Source organism: Macaca fascicularis, chromosome 8 (assembly GCF_037993035.2).
Source record: "Macaca fascicularis isolate 582-1 chromosome 8, T2T-MFA8v1.1".
Classification (NCBI taxonomy): domain Eukaryota; kingdom Metazoa; phylum Chordata; class Mammalia; order Primates; family Cercopithecidae; genus Macaca; species Macaca fascicularis.
The window spans coordinates 13,465,569-13,489,287 of record NC_088382.1 but is presented as its reverse complement, the minus strand read 5'-3'; the positions used below and the strand labels follow the sequence as shown (position 1 = coordinate 13,489,287).

The 23,719-nt window shown below is 47.7% G+C and overlaps 2 protein-coding genes across 2 annotated transcripts in view; both read right to left on the bottom strand.

Moving 5' to 3' along the window:
- Positions 1-20,650, bottom strand: part of LOC135964631 (ATP-dependent 6-phosphofructokinase, platelet type-like) — a 67,476-nt gene extending 46,826 nt beyond the window's left edge. Inside the window, exon 1 of the mRNA XM_073999961.1 lies at positions 20,543-20,650. The gene's annotated coding sequence lies outside the window, so the exon portion shown is untranslated. The remainder of the gene's footprint in view (positions 1-20,542) is intronic.
- Positions 1-23,719, bottom strand: part of LOC135964491 (SH3 domain and tetratricopeptide repeat-containing protein 1-like) — a 412,105-nt gene that overhangs the window by 270,915 nt on the left and 117,471 nt on the right. The gene's annotated exons all lie outside the window — the stretch shown is intronic.

Sequence of the window (23,719 nt, the reverse complement as noted above, 5' to 3'; positions counted from 1 at the left end):
GCATGATCTTTGGTGCTGGCATCTTTCACGTCCAAGGTGAGTGGAATCTCACAGTGCACGACCTTTGGCACCGGCATCTTTCACATCCAAGGCTCGTTCGGGTTGGAGCACATGTTCTTTTGTTCCTTTTTACGGCTGAGTGATATTCCATTGTGTACATATTTTCTTCATCCATTCATCTGTTGACACCTGGGTTGTTTCTACTATTACCAATAGTGCTGCTATGAAGATTCTTGCATAAGATTTTTTTTTGTAAAAATGTTTTCAATTTTCTTGGGCATAAGCCTAGGAGTGAAATTGCTGGGTCGTATGGTGATTTTATGCTTAACTTTTCTGAGGAACTGCCGGACTTTTCCAAAGCAACTGTACCATTTTACTTCCCCTCCCACTAAAGATTTCAGTTTTCCCAAATTCACCAACATGTCACTGTCCAATACTGGGGTTTTATCCATCTTGGTGGTTGTGAAGCGGTATCTCACGGTGGTTTTGATTTCCATTTCTAAGATGATGAATTCTGTTAAACATCTCATGTGCTTTTTAAGGCATTTATTTCTTTGGAGAATGTATTCAAATCCTTTGTCCATTTTTAAATTGGATTTTTTAAATTAAGAGTTTTTAAATATATTCTTGATATCAGGCCCTTATTGGGATAATGTATCCTGTTCTGTGGGTTGTCTTTTTACTTTAATAGTATCCTCTGAAATGAACATTTTCAATTTTGATAGCGTCTTTTTCCCATCCGTTGCTTGTTATGCTTTAGACGTCTCACCTAAGGAAACATTGCCTAATCCAACGTAACAATTTCACCAGGATTTGCCCCCTAAAGGTGTCATAGGCTGAACTGCCCCTCATGCCCCAGATTCCCATGTTAAAGTCACAACCCCAGAAACTCAAAATGTCACTATATTTAGATACAGGGCCTTTATCTTGGCAATTTAGGTCCCACAAGATCTTAAGAGTAGGCCCTGATCCCTCACAATCGGCTCCTTACGTTGGATCCATTTTGAGCTTTGTGTGTAGGGTGAGGAAGGGTCCAGGCCATCCTTTTCCATGTGGATACCCTAGTTGTCCCAGCACCACTGAGTTGCGAAAGGAAAAAAGTAAAGCAACCCTTACGTCCTTTCTCCATCAACAGAAGACACACTGAAAAATCGTGGACAATTTTGTTGGTTTAAGCCAGTGGTTTTCCAACTTTTGAGTCTCAGGAACCCTTTGCACTTTATTGAAGATCACAAAAAGCCTTCTCATGAGGCCAGGAGTGGTGGCTCATGCCTGTAATTCCAGCACTTTGGGAGGCAGAGGCAGGTGGATCACTTGAGGTCAGGAGTTCGAGACCGGCCTGGCCATGATGAAACCTACTAAAATACAAAAAGTAGCCGGGCATGGTGGCGGATACCTGTAGTCCCAGCTACCTAGGGAGGCTGAGGCAGGAGAATCGCTTGAACTCAAGAGGCAGAGATTGAAGTGAGCTGAGGTCACACACCACTGCACTCCAGCCTGGGTGGCAGAGCAAGACTCGGTCACAAAAAGAAATAATTTAGTTCATTTTACAATGATAAAGTCATTACATCTTAACAGTTTTAAAGAATAAACCATTTTCCAAAATAAGCAGCAGTGTGGCAATAGTTTGTGCTGCTGTGAAAACCCCTAACATCTCTGCACCTCAGACAGCAGGGTTCTCATGCCTGCATCTGCATTCAATGCACAGCAGAGCCGTGGTTGAAGTTTATGAAGAAAGTCTGACCCCATGCTGATATACAATTAGAAGTATTTTCATTGTGTTTTCAGAACATATTAGGTATTCTCTGCTGCCAAATGTAACAAGCGGCACTTCCGTACAGGCTGTCTGCAATGCGGAGTCTGTGCTCTGGTCAATGGGCTTTTCTGCCCCAATTCCTTCTAAGTCGACTGGCCCGTCCTGCACTTGGCTGGCTTTTACCAGCACACTATTTTGTAATCACATTGGTTAGAAAACACTGGTTCAGAGTTATGAGCAGCTTCCACATTTCATTATGTGTCCAAAAAAAAAAAAAAAAAAAAAAACAACCAACCCACGTCAATATCACCATTGATCACATGAGAAAGTGGTGGACACAAGATTTTTATACTTTAATATTCACTGGAAAGCTCAAATGTCTATCACTGGGAATAATGTAAGGTGCTTTCCTTGAGATGAAAGAGTCATTTTGTTCATTTTTCAGGCCACACCTGCAAATACCTCCATCTGAAGTGGCATTGTTTGTAAGTCTTTCTTTACATAAAGAAAGCTGTTAGTGGAAGAAGTGGTTCTGCAGGTTCATAGCTCAGAGGCACCAGTGCTCTCCCTAGATAACCATAAAATCCTCAGAAGATGAACCTGTGCACCATTCCTGTTTCTCACTCAGAACATTCCAGAAGGAACCCTGAATCCCGGTGCTGCAGCGGGACTGAAGTTTGCTCTCGCCCACACAATCAACCCAGGGAGCTCCCCCAGTCGCCACCCCAAGGCCATAGCCTTGGTCCTCTGCCTGGTCTAGGAGGGCTCCTGCAGCTCCAGCCTAACAGGGAAAAGCAGGCACCCACATGTCAGAAAGCACTCCCAAGGCCCGGCGAGCACTTCTGCTTATGTGCCAGCCAAGTGCGTTTGACAAGGCTACACCCAGCTGTACAGCAGGCAGCGAGGTACCCAGCAAATACTCAGGGCTCATGTTACTGAGGAAGGAAGGTGGACAGCGAGGTACCCAGCAAGTGCTCAGGGCTCACGTTACAGGGGGGAAGTCAGGAAGATAGTGAGGTACCCAGCAGGGTTCACGTTACCAAGGAGGAAAGGAGCGTGGAGACAAGGGGGCTGGAACAGTCTGTCATAACATTTAGCATTTACAAGGCTCGCTGAAGATTATCCGATTTGATCTTGGCAACAGCTCACAAGATAGGCAGAGGCATGACTGTTTTCACTACTTCATAAAAAGAGATCCAGAGAACTAATGATGACCACGTGCTCTTCCCACAGGCTCCCAGAAATCCTCAAATCATCTCTCTTGTATACCTGTGATAGTATCTCAGTCACGTCCCCTCTCTGCAGGGGGATTTTAATGCCGCCCTGCTGTTCCTTCGCACCCCTGCCCTCTCCTGCATTTCAGCCATGCCCACCATCCATGATGCCCACCATCCATGGGGAGTCCACACCACCCCAGCCCCGCTGCTGCTGATGGCTTGGGTCACCCTTATCTTTCATTTCCACCAGCAGGGACCTGTTCTTCCTTCAAACGCAGCTCAAACTCACTCATTGTGTGAAGCCTTTTCCAGCCACCACAACTGTCATGTGTAAAATCAGTGTGTGGAATGCTTCATTTAGGAGGTGCTTATGTTGCCTTATTGGCTGTGAGCAGGACCAAATTCTTAGCAAACCAAGTGATCCCCTCTCCCCATCTCTGCTCCAGTGCACTTAAAACAAGCATTCCTGGAAGCACCTTTTCAGTCCAATTCATGCATGAGTCTGTCCCACACCCTGCAGAAAAGCCCTGGCGGTCAGGGCTCAGGGCCCCCAGGTGGGTAAGGAGAGCTTAGTGCCCTCTCTGGAATTGTTGCCCAGAGACCCACGGCTGGAAGGGAAAAAACTTTGCATCCTGTGAAATATCCAGGCCTCAAGACCCACTCAGGAGCAGAAAACGAGGAAAGAGCCTTGAACAGACCCTCGGGAGGGCAGTCAGCAGGAGCCACGGAGGCCACCAGGAGGGAGGGAGGGAGGGAGGCAGGCAGGGAGGCCAGAGGTGATGTGGCTAGAGGTGACGTGGTGGGGGGATGACACGGCATGGTGGGGGGAGGAGACGTGGCCAGCGGCAACGTGGCCAGGGAAGGAGATACGGCTGGAAGTGACAAGAGGGGTCTCCAGGCCTCAGACTGTGCCTGATTTATGGATGACATTTTGATTAAGATGTTGTATCTAACTTTAAAGTAGCAATTTAGAACCATTGTGTACATTTCAAGCACGGTACAAATATAGCACATTTCCCAAACCAAAGAACAGTGCATTGAAGGGAAAAATAGCAGCTCACCAATAAAAAGAGTAAAGAAAAAAATTCATTTTAACATCAGAAATAAAGAGATCCTACAGCTCTTCTAGTCCAATCCCCACCCTAATGTGAATGGGGGGAAAGGGAAGTAGATTCTAGTCAGTCAGAATTAAAGGCAAAACCGATCCACTTTACTTTCTACTTGACAGAAAACAAGAAGCTCATCAAGGAATCCCTACGAACAGTAGCTTTAGGAGTCCCCAAAATGCAAAATTCACCTTCAAATTAAATCAACTGCTAAGTGTGTATAAAGTTATTGTTTTCATTATTGCCTTCCTCATTCCCAGGGGCTTTATTTAGACCTTGTTTCCCCCTAATTGCCTCCAACACACCCAGGAAATTTAAACCCCACAAGTAAACCGTGTCTCGATTAACATACAGCGTTCTTTAAGAGCAGACAGTCCATTGCTCTAAGACGTTCTTGTCACCTAAGCACTGAGTACAGCCTGAGAATGCACAACACACACACACACGAACTTGGACAGACAACAGATGAGATGTGGCACATGAGGAGGAAGACGAGACAAATGAGCTTCACCGACTTCACCCCGGATCCATGAAGAAGTGACACATACAGACTGCTGGGGTGCCAGTGACTCCTCAAAAACAGCCAAGGGCAGCATTTGAAGAAGCAGCACCACAGGCCAGGAGGGTCTTTGGGCTTCAGAGGGGAGGGGCGCCTCCGACCAGGTGTTGGGGGCTTCAGAGGGGAGGGGCGCCACTGACCAGGTGTTGGGGGCTTCAGAAGGGGAGGGGTTCCCCAACCAGGTGCTGGGGACTTCAGAAGGGAGGGGTGCCCCGACCAGGTGCTGGGGCTTCAGACGGGAAGGCAAATATATCCAATTCATCCTGTCACTAAAAACGACATAATCTGCCATCTCCATCACAGATGATGCAGTCAGGTTTCCATCACCGGGGTGGTTTTTTTTTTTTTTTTTTTTTTTTTTTTTTTTTTTACATGGAGTTTCTGCTCTGTCGCCCAGGGTGGAGTGCAGTGGCGCGATCTCAGCTCACTGCAACCTCTGCCTCCCGGGTACAAGCGATTATCCTGCCTCAGCCTCCCAAGTAGCTGGGATTACAGGTGCCTGTGTCACCATGCCCGGCTAAATTTCATATTTTCAGTACAGACAGGGTTTCACCATGTTGTCCAGGCTGGTCTTGAACTCCTGACCTCAGGTGATCCACCTGCCTCATCTTCTCAAAGTGCTGGAATTACAGGCATAAGCCACCACGGCCTGTGATTACTAGTGTAATTTCTAAGCCGCTCTCTCACACCCACTCCCCCCCCCTTTTTTAAAAAACCAGCTTTATGGCTATATTTTTTCCAAGAGAACCCATTACCCATTTGAAGTACAAATAAGACACCATGTTTAAAAACCAAAAATGCCAATTTACATAGAAATCTCCAAATACCCAGTCGATTTCAGCCTTGAGAATAAGATCAAGCTGTTGGCTGAATACAACTTCCCTTTCCATCTGTCTGCCTGTTAGACACAAGGACAAAGCCACGAGCTAGGGACATAAAGGCAGCAACCAGGAAGGCAGCCGAGACTCCAAATAAAACTCGAAGGACCAACACAAAGGTACCACACCCTGCACGCCCTCCTCTCCTTCCTTTTCAGAACTTCCAGAGGATGAAACAGGGACCTCCTCAGACATCCCACGGTGCAGGCGGCCAGAGGGGAAGGCGGCGGCAACCTGAATGAGGCCACCAGGAAATCACATTCCACAAACAGAAATTCTCCATGTGCTTTACATCCTCTGTCTCTGAAGAACTATGCCAGTCTAACAGTCACTAGAAAACTGCATTCAAGTGTCATTTCGCATTTCAAGCAAAGAAAACAGTGGTGGGGCATGAGGGAAAAACATAGCCATGTGTTCTGGGGTATTAAAAATAAGTTTTCTTCTGTTATAAATGTATAATTATACATTCTCAGATTTCTGTATAATTGATATGCTTCCTAATTAGCAGACAGAGTAATAAAAAGTGAATTCCAAGTGTAAGATCGGAGGACCCATTCACATGGCTTCAGGTTCTGCTACTGTGTTTCAACTTAAAAAAATTGTTCTGTGTATTGGTAACAAGGCATGAGTGTCTGTGTGGCTGTAATCAGGGTTCGTGTTGGCTCCCTAGCAGAGGATGTTACACTGTTACATTATCTTCTACAAAAAATCCTGAAAAAATGAAGGCTGAATAGACATACACACCCTCCCAAAATAATCCAAATGCCCATCGATATGAAAAACAGATGAATTATGGTTTCCATCATGGAATGTTCCTCAGCAGTGAACACAAACTATAGCCACAGGTTCCAACTAGGATAAAGAAAACCTTTTAAACACGCTTAAAGTGAACTGACTAGGCAGAATTCCTCGATTACAGGCATCGGCTTCAACAGGGTACAGTTCTGAATCCTGTGATGTAGAATTAGTTATCAACCCTGTTTAGGGACACATCTAGAAAAAAGCAAAATAATGACTACACAATTTTACATTCTTTGTAAATTATAACTACTATGAAAATTCTAAAAATGTGAAAATCTTCCCAACTCTTCCTTTGACAAACTTCAAATACCCTGGCATTGCTTGCGACACTCACAGGTGTGCCAAAATAATTGAAAATATACCCAAGTTAGTAGAATCAAACTTGAAGATGTACGAGTCATCCCTGCCTTGCTATCTCTACATCGTGTAGAAATTTAAGAGCAGGTAGTGGCACTGCAAGGCAAGGCTCAAACCAACTGGGTATTTGGAAACTTCTGTGCAAATTGACATTTTTGGTTTTAAACATCGTGTTATTTGTACTTCAAACAGGTAACTGTTTGGTTCCCTTGGAAAAAATACAGCCATAAACCTGGTTTAAAAAAAAAAAAAATACGGGAGTGGGTATGAGACAGTAGCTTAGAAATTTTACCAGTAACGGCAGGGAGCAGTGGCTCATGCCTGTAATCCCAGCACTTTGAGAGGCAGGACCCATAGGGCCTTTGAGGGCACCGGTCTCCTCTGTTGCCTTCCTGCCAGACTGACCCCAGGACATTCACTGGGTTTCCATCCCTGTCTCATTCAACAGCCCCCCCAAGAGTAGCCTTCATCCTCATCTGGGGCTCAACTCTGCCCAATTTCCTAAATCTCTGCCTTCAGAGCCTGAAAACACCCACGCCCAGGGTAACCCTAGGTCCACGTTTACCCTAGAGAGTCCCGATTTTATCTGTTTCCCCAGCATCGCCTTAGTGATAATATATCCTGTAAATTCGAACTGCCTTCACACCTCACCCGCACTGTCTCCCAGCAGACCCCACTCAGATGCACCTGCCCCAGACCCCACACCCAGGTCTGTGCATGCTGCCCTGCTCCGCCCACGTGAGAACCACCTCTCTTTCTTGAGGAATCAGCTGGCGATCATCTCTTTGTGGAGGACTGCCCTGACTTCCAACCCTCTCCAGCAAAGGTAGAAGCCATCCTCGGTACTTCCCCCAAAACTCAGGTCAAGTATGAAGATGGTGCAGATGCTAGCTGTGCCTGGGATGCCATGGGCAGGGTCCCCAGATGCTCTGCACATGGCCCGGGGCACAGCCTGAACACAGCAAGTGCTACAGAAATAAAACCGACATGCGCTGACCTCTGATAGGGCCTCCTTCACCATCTACATCTGTCTCCCCTCTGGACAGTAAAATCCACAAGACAGGGAGGGCTTGTCTCACTCACCTTCAAACTCCCAGGGTCACCCTGGCAGGTAAAGGGGACTCAAATGTCTTCTGAAGGAAGCCGCTGGTTAGCTGCCAAGTTAAAGGGCCTCTGAAAATCAGAGCTCAGCATAGGAGTCCAGCACACGTTACGATGAACGACTCCAACCATGGCAGAACTGGCCATGGAACCAGTGCTGACCAATTCAGGGTTTGTTCACTGTTTCTCAGTTCATTAGCATAACTCACTCTAACAGAGCAGCCACGCACAGATCCTCAGATGTCTACACAGAGTGGGACGATGGCGCCGAGTCACGTAAACGTCCCATTGCAGACTGGGAGACACCAGTCAGACGCGGACCTAGGGAGAGCGCAGACCTCGCATTAAATCGGCTCCGTGTAAACAGCACTCCCTGCCAGGCCCTTTCCTATCTGCACAGCTTCTACAAATTCAACTCTCGCACCTGACACCTAAGAATACTGCGTACCCCATGTGAACCCACCACTTACCTCCCAAAATGACCCGGCATGGCCGAGTACAAACCATTTCAACATAAGGGAACTGGAGGGCATGTGGGGCTTTCCTGAGTCCCTGCTGCCTCCTGACTGGAGGGTCCACTGCTTCACACAGACCCCTAGTGAAGGGCGGGTCTCTTCGGCCCCCTCAGAGTCAAGAAAATCTTTGTTCACTTTCTCAAAACCGCACACAACCGAGTCACAAAGCAGGTTGGAACCTCGACTCTCCGGGTTCAGGTCATGTTGAGTTTAGGACCTGCTGCTGTGATCACTGCAGGAAATGATGAGCCTGATTCCGGCTTTGACCCCGAGCTGATCAGCATTAACTAATTTCACTTTCCAGGACCAATTTCAAAGGCCTGCAAAGCCAGAGAAGGGAGAGGAGAGGGAACACACCCTCACCCCAGACCTGCTGCAAGCATGCACTTCTCAGATGCATCCCAAGGTGCACAGCGTGTCCGGTGCCTGTTCATGTCCACTGACTTGCAGGTCTTCTATGTGGCATCAGCCTCCTGGGCACTGGGGGCAAGAGGTATAATGGCAAGTCCCCTCTGCAGCAAAGGTGAGGTGCAGGGACCCAAAGCAATAGAACTGACCTTTTTCTGACAGTCTTAAAACAGAAGGAAAATACTGTACAGCCAACGTCCCCTCACGCAGGTTTATTTACCTGTGACTCACAGGCCATGACAGACAACTTCAGGTTCTTACTGATTCCTATTTTCCCCATCCAGAAAACCTTTCTTTTTAATATCGTACGAACTTGCCATTCTGTAGGCCAAAAACAGCAAATATTAGCAGTTTCCTACGGTTCAACCGAATAAAACATGATCACGACATTTTGTGAAACCATGAAGAAAAGGTGGATATCTCAATATGTGTTTCCAGACTGGCTTTGTTCCTGAAGCACTAACTCTGTTCACTCAAGATTTTAGACCCTGAAGAATAAACATCAGTATCCCACCAAGAAAACCAAAAAATGAAATAATTTTGCATCCACTTTGGAGCGTTTTTAGGACAAGGCAGGACACAAACTTTTAAAAAGCTGCAGTTGTCCCTCTGTATACACAGGGACATGGATTCCAGAACACCCCCCGAGTTTACCCAAATCTACGTGTCCACAGGACCCGCAGCCACCCTATGGAACCGCATGTAGGAAACTTCGGCCCTTCACAAAGCCAGGCTTTTTCAATAAGGGTTAGGTTAGAAAAAAAATTAACGTAAGTGATCCTTCGAAGCTCAAAACCCGTGTCGTTCAGGGTCAGCTGCATTTACTATTTGTGTCATACCTGAGGCCTGAAAGCCATCATTCTCAATACCTTAACGTGATGGTTAACAAACTAACTGTTCTGATTAGAAAGAGGAAAAAGCTTATTTTTAAGCTGACAATCAGAGTGGGCGCTGCTACGGTGAACGAAGAACAGACCTAAGCAAGCACCAAGGCTGGGGTGACTGCCTGTGCTCAGACCCACCAGGGCCCGTTCCTCCATCTCCCTCTGCTGAAAGGGATAACCGCTTCTCCCCCATAACTAAAGGGCCTTTATTTAAATATTCACTCGAGAATTGCTATGAAAAGCTGAAAGGTCACAGATGACATTTTTAAAAATAAACATTTACTTAAGCATTTAACAAGCCCATTATGATTTAAAAAAAAAAAAAAAAAAAGGAATTAAGTTGCTGGGTGTGGTGGCTCATGGCTGTAATCCCAGCACTTTGGGTGGCCGAAGTGGATACATCACCTGAGGTCAAGAGTTTGAGACCAGCCTGGCCAACATGGTGAAACCCCGTCTCTAACAAAAATACAAAAATTAGCCAGGCATGGTGGCAGACACCTGTAACCCCAGCTACTTGGGAGGCTGAGGGAGGAGAATCACTTGAACCTGGGAGGGGAGGTTGCAATGAGCCGAGATCGTGCCATTGCACTTCAGCCTAGGCATTCAAGTGTGGAACTCTATCTCAAAAAGAAAAAAAAGTATAAAGTTTTCCTTCCAATGAACCTATCATTCAGCCACTGAGGTAACCTATAGGTACTTATTCAGCCATGAGATACACCACAGGAGACATAGGCGAACAGGACACAGTTCCTCCCTGAAAGAAAGCTGCACCCCAACAGAAGGCAGGCACACACTCCGAATGGAATCAGCGTAGGGAACAGATGCTGCTGCAGGTGGAACTGGCTGCACAGAGCACCCGCTCAAGTGTCTGAGAAATAAGGAGCTGTTGGTGGCATCACCTACCGCACCTGAGCTGGGACGCTGGGGAGCCTGTCATCACCACCACCACCCGGGGCAAAGACCCCCAGAACCACACAACGACCTTACAAACTCACTGAGGAGATGACTGAGAAATGTGCGTGGAATGATGTGAACACGCAGACATCAGGGCCACGCGCGGCGTTGGTTTTGTGCATTGACTTGAGCATGCCCCAGGTGCCCAGATGGCTGATTCTGCATTATTTCTGTGTGAGATGCATGTTTGCCTCTGGACTGAGTGGAGACCCATCCTCACCAGCATGGAGGGTACTACCCTATCCACCCAGGGCTCGAGTAAAACAGCAAGGGGGGGAAGACTGAGCTGACTCCACCTGTCTGGCTGATGGGCCAGTGACATCTGTCTTCTGCCGCCCGTGCTCCTGGGTCTCAGCTCCTCAGACCCGGGTGGGATGTGCACCCTCCGCTTTTCAAGTCTTCAAGCCACGCCCTCCCAGGACTCTAGCTTGCAGGCTGTGGGTCCTGGGGCTTCTTGGACTCCGTAGCCCCTGCAGCAAGCCTCCCTCTGGAGACACACACACACCCGGCTGGCTGTCTCTCTGGAGAGCCCTGACTAAAAGCCGCCCCTAAAAGTGGTCTTCACAGTTTCTTTCTAGCCCTAAGATCTCAGCGCCCCTCCTACAATTCTAGGCGGAAAGGTGGACGGAAACCAATGGACAGAGGTGTGTGCCGAGGACACGCCAGGCAGCGGCGCTTGGCAAGAGGGCACTAACGCCCTAAGCAAAGAATCAACGTTGCTTGCCACAAAAATGAGAACGGTCAAGATTTCTTCAAACAGAAGTGAATTTGTTTCATGATTTGCCCTTAATACATAAGAAATCATAAAAGTAGGCCTATTAACAATTACATAAGTCTTTAGAGGCCCCTGAACTACTTCTGTTCCTTTGTGTTTTTATACAAAATAAGCCTGAGGTTAAAGAGAATAACGTCACTGGCTGCAGCTGGGGCCACGCAAGGACACAGCTTATACCCATGAGGTCCCTGGGTGCCCCAAGTCCTTCCCTTGCTATTTATGGAAATATGGGAGAAGCCAGGAGGTCTGAGCATGGACCTGGCCATGCTCCCAAGGGCCGAGGAAAGCACCCATCTGTCCAGTCTTCCCTCCACCCCGCGGTTCGCTCCTACCCAGACTCTTGGGCTGAGGCGGCTCATGCACTCAGCAGCGCCACCATTAAACGTATAGCTTCGCATCACCAGGGCCTCCTCTGGCCTCCTCTGACCACCCCTGGACCTGCAGTCAGCACTAGTCTGCAGGACATGCGTGGACAAGGCTGATGGATCACGGCCTTCAACCAGGAAGGTGCCAGGCAAGGAGTCGGAGACACTGGGGATGGAGCAGCACTCACCCGGAGAGGCGAAGCCCGGCAGCGGCCACCACCGAGGACCTCCCTTCCCACCCTGAGGGCAGCTCACCCAGGGAGGCGAAGGCCGGCACCGGCCACCACTGAGGGTCTCGAGGGCCCTTCCCACCCCGAAGGCGGCTGCGATCACATTTCCCATCGCACCAAGAGACCCCTGTGTATTGAGCACAAAGCTTTTCAACATTCGAATCAATAAGGAATCACAAGACGGACATTCCCTCAATCCAAATGGCCAGCCCATGAAACAGACACGCAATCCTCATACACATTTCCTGTGGGAAAGTCAATCCATCCCTGGGGCCTCGCGCCAGGGGGTGGGGGAGCATCATGGGGAGAAGCCCCAGCCTGGCTCCTCCCCCTACAGCTCCTTTTCCCTCTGCCTCCCTGCCCCCCCACTCCCTCCCTAGCTTCAGAGGCTCCTTCCTCAAATTCTTTCCCCTTGATGAAGTCATTCATTCCCAAAATACAAAGCAAAGGCATGGGGGCTCAAGAGAAAATCCACACCGTGGCTCCTGTTTTAGATTCTCGTAAGTTTAAGAATAACCAAGCAAGAATCTTTGGCATCTGAATGTGGTCTGAAGGCATCTGAGCACAATGTCCGGCACTGCCCCGGAGTGGATCATGGGTGTCTGGGACATCTTCATAACTCGACACCAATTAGTTTGAAACATCACTAGCAGAATAGAACTATGTGAATAGCTACTTCTCTGTTAAAAGTAGGAAAAGACTCCAAGCTGCCCTCAAGGAACATCCTTCCCATGAGGAGTTTCTGCATCGAGCCTTTCAGGCACAGGCGTGGCCCCCGGGCCCGACTCCCTCATCCCTGTGTCATAAAGCAGCAAAGACGGTGGGAAATAAAGCAAGTGAAGGAGTCAGTTCCGCACAAAACGGGCTCCAGAAGCCACAGCCCCTCTCGCAGTGTGGGAGCCAAGTCCAGAGACCTGGAAACCCCAGGGTTCCCAGGGAGGAGGGCAGAACAATGCCATTTCCCCCTAGTGTAGGGAGACAGCACCCCACGTCCTCTGGCCTTAATGGAAGAGAGACTTCACATAAATGATTCGAATGAATCCACCACACACAGAAAATGGGCTAAGGGCTAAGACACCCATTTAAATGCCTGCCAAAACACATTAAAGGAACACACAGATAAGCGAGGTTCTTCTCTTATCCAAGAAATATTCAGAAACAAATCCAGCAAGCAATCTCTTTGCAATCAAAAGACCAATTCAGAGGTGCAGATTAAAAATCAAGACACAACTGAACCCTTAATACACCAAGAACCAAGTTCCATGGAAATGTAATCACGTCACCAACTCCCAGCTGAAGGAAGCAGCAATGGCCACTGACCAGCTGTTCAGTCGTGGGTCAGTGAATGAAAGGCAATGCTGCCCAGGACAACGACGAGATGTTAACCTGAAAAGGGCAAAATCGCAGAGGCTGGAGGGACCTTCCAGGTAACCTGACCCCCTCAGTGGACAGAGGACCCCCGTGGGGCCACAGAGCCCAGAGCTCCAGTGTGCTCGGGGCAAGCACTCAACTGCAACCCTGATGTCCGAACGCCTTCTGCCCTTCTCCGTCTCTGCCCCATTAACAGGGAATCCGTGAATGCTAAGGAAATGTGATGCATTTCACAATACATTTAGATTTCTAGCAAATTAAAGATAAACAGTGAGAAACTTTGGGAATTAACCAAAATACAGTTCACTGAATGCCCAAACTCAAAGCTAGTCTCCAAGAGGTGATAAGCTGTGTGTGGTGATGAATGCCTGTAAATCCCAGCAGTTGGGGATGCTGAGGCAGGAGAATCACTTGAGCCTAGAAGGTTGGGGTTGCAGTGAGCTGTCATTGTACTGCTGCACCCAGCCTGGGAAACAGAGTGAGACTGTCAAAAAAAAAAAAAAAAATTAAAAGAGTTCAAATGAATTCGCCCATACCCTTTAAATTTTCATTTGGGTGCATGAGGTGATCTAGTTCCTTTATCCCTTGCAATACATGAATAATCTAACAAATAATTAAATATAATCTAACAATTACATTGGAAAATTTAATTATTTTCCCATTTCATTATTCCCTATATCAGGGAAAAAGTTAAAATTATTCCCTCTTTCAGGGAAAAAGCTAAAAATCATTTTAAACCTTCCTTCCACAAAACAATGTTCAGTCATCTCTATCTGCTTTATAATGTGGAATTCAGCTTCACATGTCTACAATACAGTTTTTGTTAAACAGTGTTTACGTAGACAGGCAAGAGAAACACGGTCTATGTAGAAGCAGCAGAAGACACGTTTTAACAGAAAAGGGAGAAGATACCACCGTGTGGAGCTTCTGAAAATTCTGTCCTCATCTTGCCCACACAACACACAGAAAACAGCCAAGCACGTGCCTAGTGTCCAACAGGAGCACAGAAAGGACAGAGATCCTTCCAGTTGTTTAGTGACCAGCCCCACTTGTCACCGCCACATAACAAAATCCGCACGGCAACTTCAGCACGTTTCATTCATGATTCCACAGAAATCAGGTTGAAGAACTGGGAGATGTTTTACCCACCTTTAAAATCCAAGTATGGGACTAATAAACACATTATGGGTTCACTTAACTTTTCCAAATTTTTACTTGGAGAAACCTATAAAGTTCTTGTCAGTTACATCCTTAAGTTTTTCAATAATTTTTAAATGCAAAGGTCGGGCAAGACTTGTAAGGAGGTACACACATACAGCCCAGTGCGGTAGCTCACACCTGTAATCCCAGCACTTTGGGAGGCTGAGGTGGGCGGATCACGAGGTCAGGAGATCGAGACCATCCTGGCTAATACGGTAAAACCCTATCTCTACTAAAAATACAAAAAATTAGCCAGGTGTGGTGGTAGGCGCCTGTAGTCTCAGCTACTCGGGAGGCTGAGGCAGGAGAATGGCCTGAACCCAGGAGGCGGAGCTTGCAATGAGCTGAGATTGCGCCACTGCACTCCAGCCTGGGTGACAGAGGGAGACCGTCTCAAAAAAAAAAAAAAAAAAGACACACATACATGCCACATTCTTCTCTCAAAGAGAAGGGCCCTTTTTTAAGATTCCAGATGGAAATGTGGTTGTCCCCCTGCTTTCGAGAGGATGGGCTGTTTTAAGCATGAACAGACTTTTCCTCCATGAACCGAGGATACACCATGGGGGATATTGCTGCCGCCACCTCCCCAGTCTCTGCTCAGGGTGGGGCAAGGGGAGCTCATCTGTCTCCCGTGTACACTGTCAACAGGCCAGGTGCTCAGGAGGGGACTTCCAGGACTCGCTGAAGGCATTAGTTAGCAGGGCAGGCAGTGCCTCGTGCTGGTGGGCATCCAGCAGTAAGGGGGTCTTGCACTTTACTCCCCAGGCCCAGCCCCAGAGGGGAAAGAGGCACCTGTATCGTAACTAATGTGTATTTATAGACACACAGAGACTCTGCAGTGCAAGGCGCAGAACTAGAAGGAATCATGGAAATAAGAGGGAAGACATTTGGTTACGACTGGCAGAGCCACCCCAAGCCTCGCACTTCCTGCCGGAGCCCTCACTGACCAGACTCCTCCGGGGTCACTGCCTCTGCCTTGCCCAGCTCACGACAGGGCAGATGGTGACAGAGCCTCAGAACAACCTCCCACTCCTTCCTCACTAGCCCAGGGGACAAGCTGCTCATGAGTGTCCCAAAGCCTAAATGCAGGAACACAGAGGTGACTGAGCAGAAAGAGGGACAGCCACAATGGCCACGGGTGTACGGATATTGCTGGGCAACCCAGCAGCACTTTCCACCTTAAAGAGGACGTCCACGGGTGTGCGGATGCTCTCGCGTGACCCAGCAGTCCTTTCCACCTTAAAGGGGAATGGCCACGGGTGTGCGGATATTTCCGGGTGCCCCAGAGCCCTTTTCACCTTAAGGAGATTTTCACAGTCTCAGTTCAGTCTCCAAACTATTCAGTGAGGTTGGAGGAGTACCACTGTGGACCAACACTGATTGGCACCAAGTAAGGGCAATTTTATAACCAAGTCTCGATCATAAGAGAATCAGGTCTTTGGCCATCTGGTCAAAGCTCTTTCTGTAACAAAGTTGGATAATTAAGTTGCACTTTGGTTTTCCAAATCTTGATACAGAAACCACATCTTCCTAGGTGTGGCTCCGTGGTGTCACGTGCACACATCAGTAGCCAGGCTTGCCAAGACTCAAGGCACGTTACACGTTCACCTGAGAAGGCTGCTCTATCGTTGAGGGCTCTGGCGTGCTCTGAAATGAATTTGCCACTTCAGCCTACACTCTACTTCCTTGTTTGGTTAAAGAAAACCAAAAGGAAGAATTTGTTTTGGCCAATCGCCTGCTGCACCCAACTGCAGAGGTTTTAATTATAGTACTTTCATTGCATCCTAGAAAGCAAAGTCATATAGATCAACTCATTATTACCACTCCAAAAGTTTAGTAAATCTCCAGATAATCAGGTCAACATTCTAACAAGCTACATTAAGGGTTATAATACTCAAAATTTAAAACTACATCCATGCTTCAAAAACCACCATTCCCATTTCAGATGGCCAAATGCATATGAGAAAGAAACGTGCTGAGTGCATTTTTTTGCTAATCTTATGGAGAAACTGCCACTTTAAAAACGGCTCTTGTTCCTGGCTCCAGATGGGTGTGGTGGGTTGCCTCACTCATTTTCAACTCCACCTGAAGCTGGGAAACTAAAAATTCATTCCCAGACTTCAGGGCATGAGAATTCCCACTTCTGGAAACAGCCTGGAATGCAGATTTGTAGCAGAGAATTCTTTCCTGCCCACCCTAACCGTCCTCTGTGGAAGGCCACAAAGACAAGTCCACCTACCTAGGTGCAACTGCACCACGAAGAACCATTTCAAGGTGGGAGGTGCCCACTGCTCCAACGGCAGGCCTGCTGGCATCTCAGAGCAGCCAGAACTGCTCCCTCCTTCACAGGAAAGGGGAAACAAGGCCAGGAGGAAGCGGTTGGGGAAGCAAGCGATGGGGTGGCTGATTGGGGATCAGAGGTTTCCTCAGAGGGGACTCAGGTTCAGGTAAGGAGAGAAGAGGAGGAACCAAGATTTGGCTAACAAGCGTTTTGTCCTGATTGATCAGTGGGAACAGGCAGTTTAGTTAATCACTTATAATAAGGCAGAGATGGGGGGGTTTGAAGGCCTGTGCCTGGGCTTGTCCTCAGTAAATGGTCATTCACAAGTCAGCCTAAGCCACATGGGAAGGGGCTTCTTGCAGTAAACAACGTAGGGGCATAGTTGTGGGGAAGGAGAATGTCTTAACAATCAGTGTTTTACAGGATCACAGGGCTCAGGCAATGTTCAGTATTGTCACACACCAAGGTTTTTACAGTCTGAAGAAAACTACAGTCCTAAGGTGTCAGTTCTCAAAGCCCTTAAGTTCCTCCTGCTAAGATTCCCAGAGGGCCCTCCACTTCTTGCACCGAACCCCAACTTGCACAGGCACTTGCGTCTTCCTCCTGCAGCAAATGCAGATGAGAAGGCTGCAGCTCTGTTGCAGTAATGATGCCATGGCAGCCCTAACATAGCAGCAGAGCAATGGCTCTGGCCTGAATGTCCCCAAAACCTCATGCTGAAACCCTCTCCGATGGGATACATTAAGAGGTAGGGCCTTTGGGAGGTCCCGCTCTCAGGACTGGGTTTGGTGTCCTTGTTGGGAGGCCTGAAGGAGCCCTCTTGCTCCTCTACCATGTGAGGCCTGATGAGATGCCCGCTGCCATGCAAGACCTGGCCAGATGCTGCCGTCTGTGAGCCACAGGCCCTGGGGCACCAGATCTGCAGAGGTGCCTTGACCTTGGACTTCCCAGCCTCCAGAGCTGTGAGCAATGTCTATTTACAAATAACCCAATCAACAGCAGCCAAACAGAGACAGTAATGTTACATTAGCCACTTTCTCCATGGGCCAGAGGCCTCCCCATGAGCCACCACTGTAAAGCAAGAACTTCCTGAAGGATGGAAAAGGGTTCACAAGGAATTCTACCCAGCACCAAGGTGTCTGTCCTTTCTCACAGGAAGACAGCTGAGCCATGGCAGGAAACTACGGGGTGGGTGGGGCTGGATAGTAACCTGTCACCTGCTCATCTAAGCCTCAGTCTCCCGCCTCTCGACAGCAGGGGTAACACCCCTCACCTGAGCTGTTGGGGGAGGTAAGAGTGCTGGGTGATTAACAATTGTTAGCTCCACAGAAATTAGGCAAAGAATCCTCCCCTACGTCTTATAAAACCAAACCAGCCCAGGAATTCCACATTACTACTACTTTGCATGGGAAAATGCTGGATTCTCATAAGCTCTGGCATGTCATTTGTATTAATAAAGTTTGCAGAGTTTTCATATACTAAGTATATAAAACAGGAAAATAAATCATGCAATTTGGAGGCTGAGGCTTGGAGGCTGAGGCAGGAGCATCACTTGAACACAGGCGGCGGGGGTTGCAGTGAGCCGAGACCGTGCCACTGTACTCCAGTCTGGGTGACAGAAGGAGACTCCATCTCAAAAAAAAAAAAAAAAAAGATATTGCTGCTTGATACTAGTAAAGTGGGCAGATTCTACATGCCCACTCTTATTCAAAGGTCACCTAACACTGACTCAGGAACTCTGTCCCTGATGTGCTTGAAGTTTTAATGCTAACAGTGTTAAAGACCACTCCCCAGGAGCTCTGAACAAGTATTTCCGGTATACGCTGAACGAGACCACACACTCTGTGACCGAAATCTAACTTCACAGACCCAAACTACAGAACCACAGAAGACACCGCTTCTGTCCAACTTTGTGTTCTGCCATCGTTTGTGTCCATTATTTCCTACAAACCATCTCATTAGAATTTAGAGCACACAAAAGGCCGATACAACAGGGTTACTTTTCAAAGATTTGGAAGTGAAGAACAGATACAATGCATTAACTTCCTATTGCTGCTGCAACAAATTACCACAAATGCAAACCTCCTCTCAACCCTGGAAGTCAGGAGTGCCAGGGCTGAAGTCAAGGGGTCAAGTAGGTTGTGTTCCTGCCTGGAGTCTCCCAATTCATAGAGGCCACAATGCAGCTTGGCTCACAGCCCCACACCCCTCCGACCGCTGCCCCAGCCTCAGCCCTGCACCCCTCTGGCCCCTGCCCCACCCTTGGACCCATGCCCCTCCGGCCCCTGCATCATCCCCCCACCCCCGCCGCCCTCAGCCCCACAGCCCTCTGGCCTCTATCTCCTTCTCAGGTCTCCTCCTCTGGGGCAGACCCTCATACTCCCTCTCAACCAGGCACATGTGAGGACACTGGACCCCACCTGGACAACCCAGGGTCCTCCCCCATCTCACTGTCCGTTACAGTCACATCTGCAAAGCCTCTTTTGCCATGTAAACTTCATTATACTAACATAATCATTTAACAAGTCCATTCTAATGATGTGAAAATTGGCATTGTTTTCCTAATGAACAGATCAGTCCCCCATGTAACCTATAAATATTTCACTATTAAATATACAATACTGTAGGAGACAAAGATGAGGAAGACGGTTCCTCCCTGAAAGACGACTGGACCCTAGATGGAGGGATGAACATTCTGAACAGAATCAACATAACTCAACATTTGAGTCAGAGAGGCCAAGCAATAAGACTTTCAAAAAGCAACCAGAAAGTATGTACCAGTGCCTGTAGTTCACAGTTGAGCCTGGTGTCATGAGCACGAGCGTGTGGACATGCACACCAGGCCCAAGTTTAAGATCAAATATAAGGAGCTTTCCAACTATAGTATTTAACTAGCTCTTTCTACAAAAATAGCCTCTTGATTACAGTTTTTATCCAAAAAGTTCTTTGTAATTAAAGAAATTAATTTTCCCCTAAAAGACATTTCTCTATCTATTGCCCCATATAAATGAAATGGGTATACTAAAGAAAGAAGACAAATGTTTGACTTAGCGGGTTTGCCTATGACTTGGATAAGCATGATTTTCTTCTGACCAAGCAGGGAGCAGCTGGACCAGACTGCAGGGAAGGAAAAACAAATTTCCACTCTGACCTCAGTTGGGCACCAGAGTCTTCCCTGTCAGAATGTGGGTGTGGTGCTTCCCACACACCAGCCTCTGACAAAACTCAGCCCAAGGGTGTGGGAAAAGGCCATCTACTCCTGAAAAAGCTATAAAGTGCAGACCCATCAAAAGCTTCAGAAGACTGTAAAGCGCCAAGGAGACCAATGCACCCTTGGAGTTTACAGCAAATGGTCAGCATCACAGGTGCCTGAGGTCCAGGGTCAGCTCCCAGCTGCCGCGACGACGTAAGCGCAGCCCTGGCTTCTCCTCTGACGCAGAGAGCTGGTCACTCTGCCGGCAGCACTCAGAGATCAGAACATTCTAGATGAAATCAACGTGTTCCTTTTAAAATGGGGAACTGGGAAGCACAACTGAAGCTCTACGACTATCTCAACTGCTGGGCTTCGGGGTAGCATTAGGAAATCATGAGAATCCAAATCTCAGTTTCATACAGATTCACTGCAGGTTCCAGAATTTCCTGAAACGTTCTTCAGATTTACTCAGGATTTCCTTGCCAAAGCTAATAAAGTCTACATTCCTATGGAAAAGCCACCATAAGCACCACCACAAATAAGATCAACTGGGGCCCGCCCTTCGCACCAAACATATAAACTGTTACTCACACAAGACTGTGCTGGAGGGAGCTCTCAGCTGAAGCCGAATCCGTGAGATTTCATTATCCCCATTTTGGATCGAGTGTGAAGACTGTCAGCAAACCAGGGCCCCAGTGTGAAGCAGAGAACAGATCCTCTGACGCCTGCCTGAACATTTCATTCCCACCTCTGTCTTGGATATTGAGCACCCTCAGAGCTACTGAGTCACCCACATTTGCAGATCATTTATCCTGCTACCAGGATAACATAATTATGCGATAAAAATGCCTTCTCAGGGCTTTGTCATACTCAATAAGGAAGCTCAGAAGGCTAGGTAAGCCCAAGAAAGGGGGAAGCAGCCTCCAGACAGACAAAAACCAAGGAAAACCATGCAGAGACTCTCTCCAGAGAGCAGAAACAGAGCCCGCTGTAGCCTTTCAGGCCCTGCTGCCCGCAGCCCTGCATTAGGTGGCACCATTTCCACAGATGCATCCTGCTGGGCCCATTTGAAAGGTCCCGCTTGTGAGACATTCACCCCCCGCCCCACTTCCAGCTCCTGCAAGACCCGCTGCAGCCCCATCCACCCCGGGGGCCGACTGTGCAAGTCTTCCTGGGAGATCCCTCAGAGCCTGCAAAGCGACTGAGACTAGGAAGCACCAAGTATCCAGAAACGCACAAACCCGTTCTCGTGCTGCTTCCTGGGTTTCAAGTTGTCTTCAGAACGAGTCCTGCATAAACCCCAGGCTGGGGAACCAGCCACGGCCCAGCAGCACCCAGTTCATGCGCTCCACACACCCCACAGGGGACCACGGAGGCCCCAGCAAGCTCTGTCCGCGGGGCAACACTCCAACCATAGCCACAGTTCAGGATTGGCCACTCGCCCCGCTGCCGTAATTACCTGCTGTGATCTGAATTCTCATTGGTTGGGAAGGGGATCTCACTGCTCAAGCACTCCCTGCTGCCTCCTTGCAAACAAAAAAATATCCAAAACCCCTCTTAAAGAACGTTTACTATAACCTCAAAACAAGACCCATCCTGAGACCAGGGAAGATATACACGCATTTCTGACATCTGGAGGGCGTCAGTGACCGACACCACGGCTTCCGTGTGGTGTGTGAAGCGGGAGGCCTGTCACGGTGACTCAGGCTGGGGTCTGAATAGGAGTCTTCCAAGCAACTAGGCAACCAGGACGCACACCCCAAAACCCACGTCCCTGCACTCATGTACCTGCCACAAATGTTGCGTGGCCATCGACACCAGTTGTGAACCAAGACCGATCTGTGTCCTGTGGCCCTCACAACGTCCCTACATGCCTGGGCCCAGCACAGGCCTGCACGGCACCCTGCTCGCCTCCAGTGGGGCTCTCTCCTGCCAAGGGGGATGGCCCTGAAGTCCGTTGAGATTTCCAAAGCTCTACAAAGTCATCCTTCCTCCTGCTTGTTCAGAAGGCCTAAAGCCTTGAAGATACCAGTGAGAATTGAGCTAGCCTCAAGGCAGCTCAAACACCTAAACACAGGAACGCTGGACCTCTCTGCCCTCGAGAGCAGCTGATAACCCACTGGGCTGAGCAGAAGGCACAGACGTCACATCCAGATGCCAGTAGCGCTCACGTTTGCATTCCAGGAGCCACCATGTGAGTCCCTCCAAGGCTTCCAAGTCCCACTTGATTGTTTTCATCGTATCTCTGTAACATCAGAGACTTTATACCTAATGGTATCTATGAGATCGTCTCTACTTTTATGAGCACACATGCTCCCTGACTTACCATGGGATGAAACTGTTCCAATAAACCCAACGTAAGCTGAAAATATCCTAAATAGAAAGTGCATTTGACATAATAGTTTCAACTTACAACGGGTTGATCCACAGGCAGCCCATCTCGGGCCAAATAATGCACTGAGTGTGACTAGTTCACACCATCACAAGGTTGAAAAAAAATCACAAATGTAACCATTGTGAGCCAGGGACCTCCTGTATTGTGGCTCCTGTCTTCAAAGACAACAGAAACCTCTTCTTAGACAAGAATCAATTTATAATCCTCAGAATGTTAAACTAAAATTAGTTTAACAATCTACAGGTTCAAACAAAGCCAAAGTAGGCCCACAAGGCCATTTGTGCCATTCGCTAACACACATGACTCTGTAATAACCCTCACCACAGTCCCTCAGAGTGGATCCCAGAGGCGGCTGAGGCTTGTGGCTACGGACACTAATGACACCAAAATCAGAGTACGCAGGTGCAGTCAAATCATATGACTTCCGCACTAGAATATGCACAAATGTTCATCAGCAAATCTGATCTTTGCTTTACCTCCCTCCCATGACCTAAAAAGGAGTCCACCACACACTCCCCACTTCAAAAACATAATTCATACTTGCATTCAATTCTGGGCATTCGGAATAGACCTAATGGGGAATTAAACCTCTCCTCCAACCCATTACTTAGTCTTCTTAGAGGATGAAGGATTTTGCATAACACAAGGCAGCATATAAAAGATCTTGTATAGAAACATACTTTCAAGTGGTCCTCATTATAGTAATTCAACTAATACACAAAGGACCCAACACACAGCACAATGTCTATTAGAAGAATGACTAATTTGTTCCCCTAAAAATCCTAACATCTACACAGAGAAAATACCCTATACACATTTTATTATTCTTTACCACTATAGTCATACAAAGGAGTATCACAAAAGCAAAAGAACACATTTGGTTTGATTCGCAGTTCTAAATTTAATATAAAATTGCTAAAATCACCAAGAAAAACATGACTATGAAATATTTAACGATCTTCACCTAAATTCAAGTCACCATTCAACCACCAATACCTCTGCTCTCCTTACAGGAACTTTTCAAAAGTAAATCCTGGAATTAACAGGACAAGTTTTTCTGTGATAGAAATTAGGAAGAAACTGGTTGAAGGCGGTTCCTTGGCTGTCAAACTTTTTCTCAATAGTATTTTGTATAATAAAAGCATCAAACAGATCTTTACATTAACTTACAATCTATCAAGCAATACTGGAGCAAGCTTTAAATATTAGCCACATTCTGTCAGGGCTGACTGACATTAAATCACCATCAGTCTCATGTCTTGCAGCATCCACAGCTCGTCTTCTCAAAACCACTTAAGATTTCATAATTAACTCAATGAAATAATGTAAGTCACCTCCTTGATCTTTGACATGAAGGGACAATTTTCCCCCAA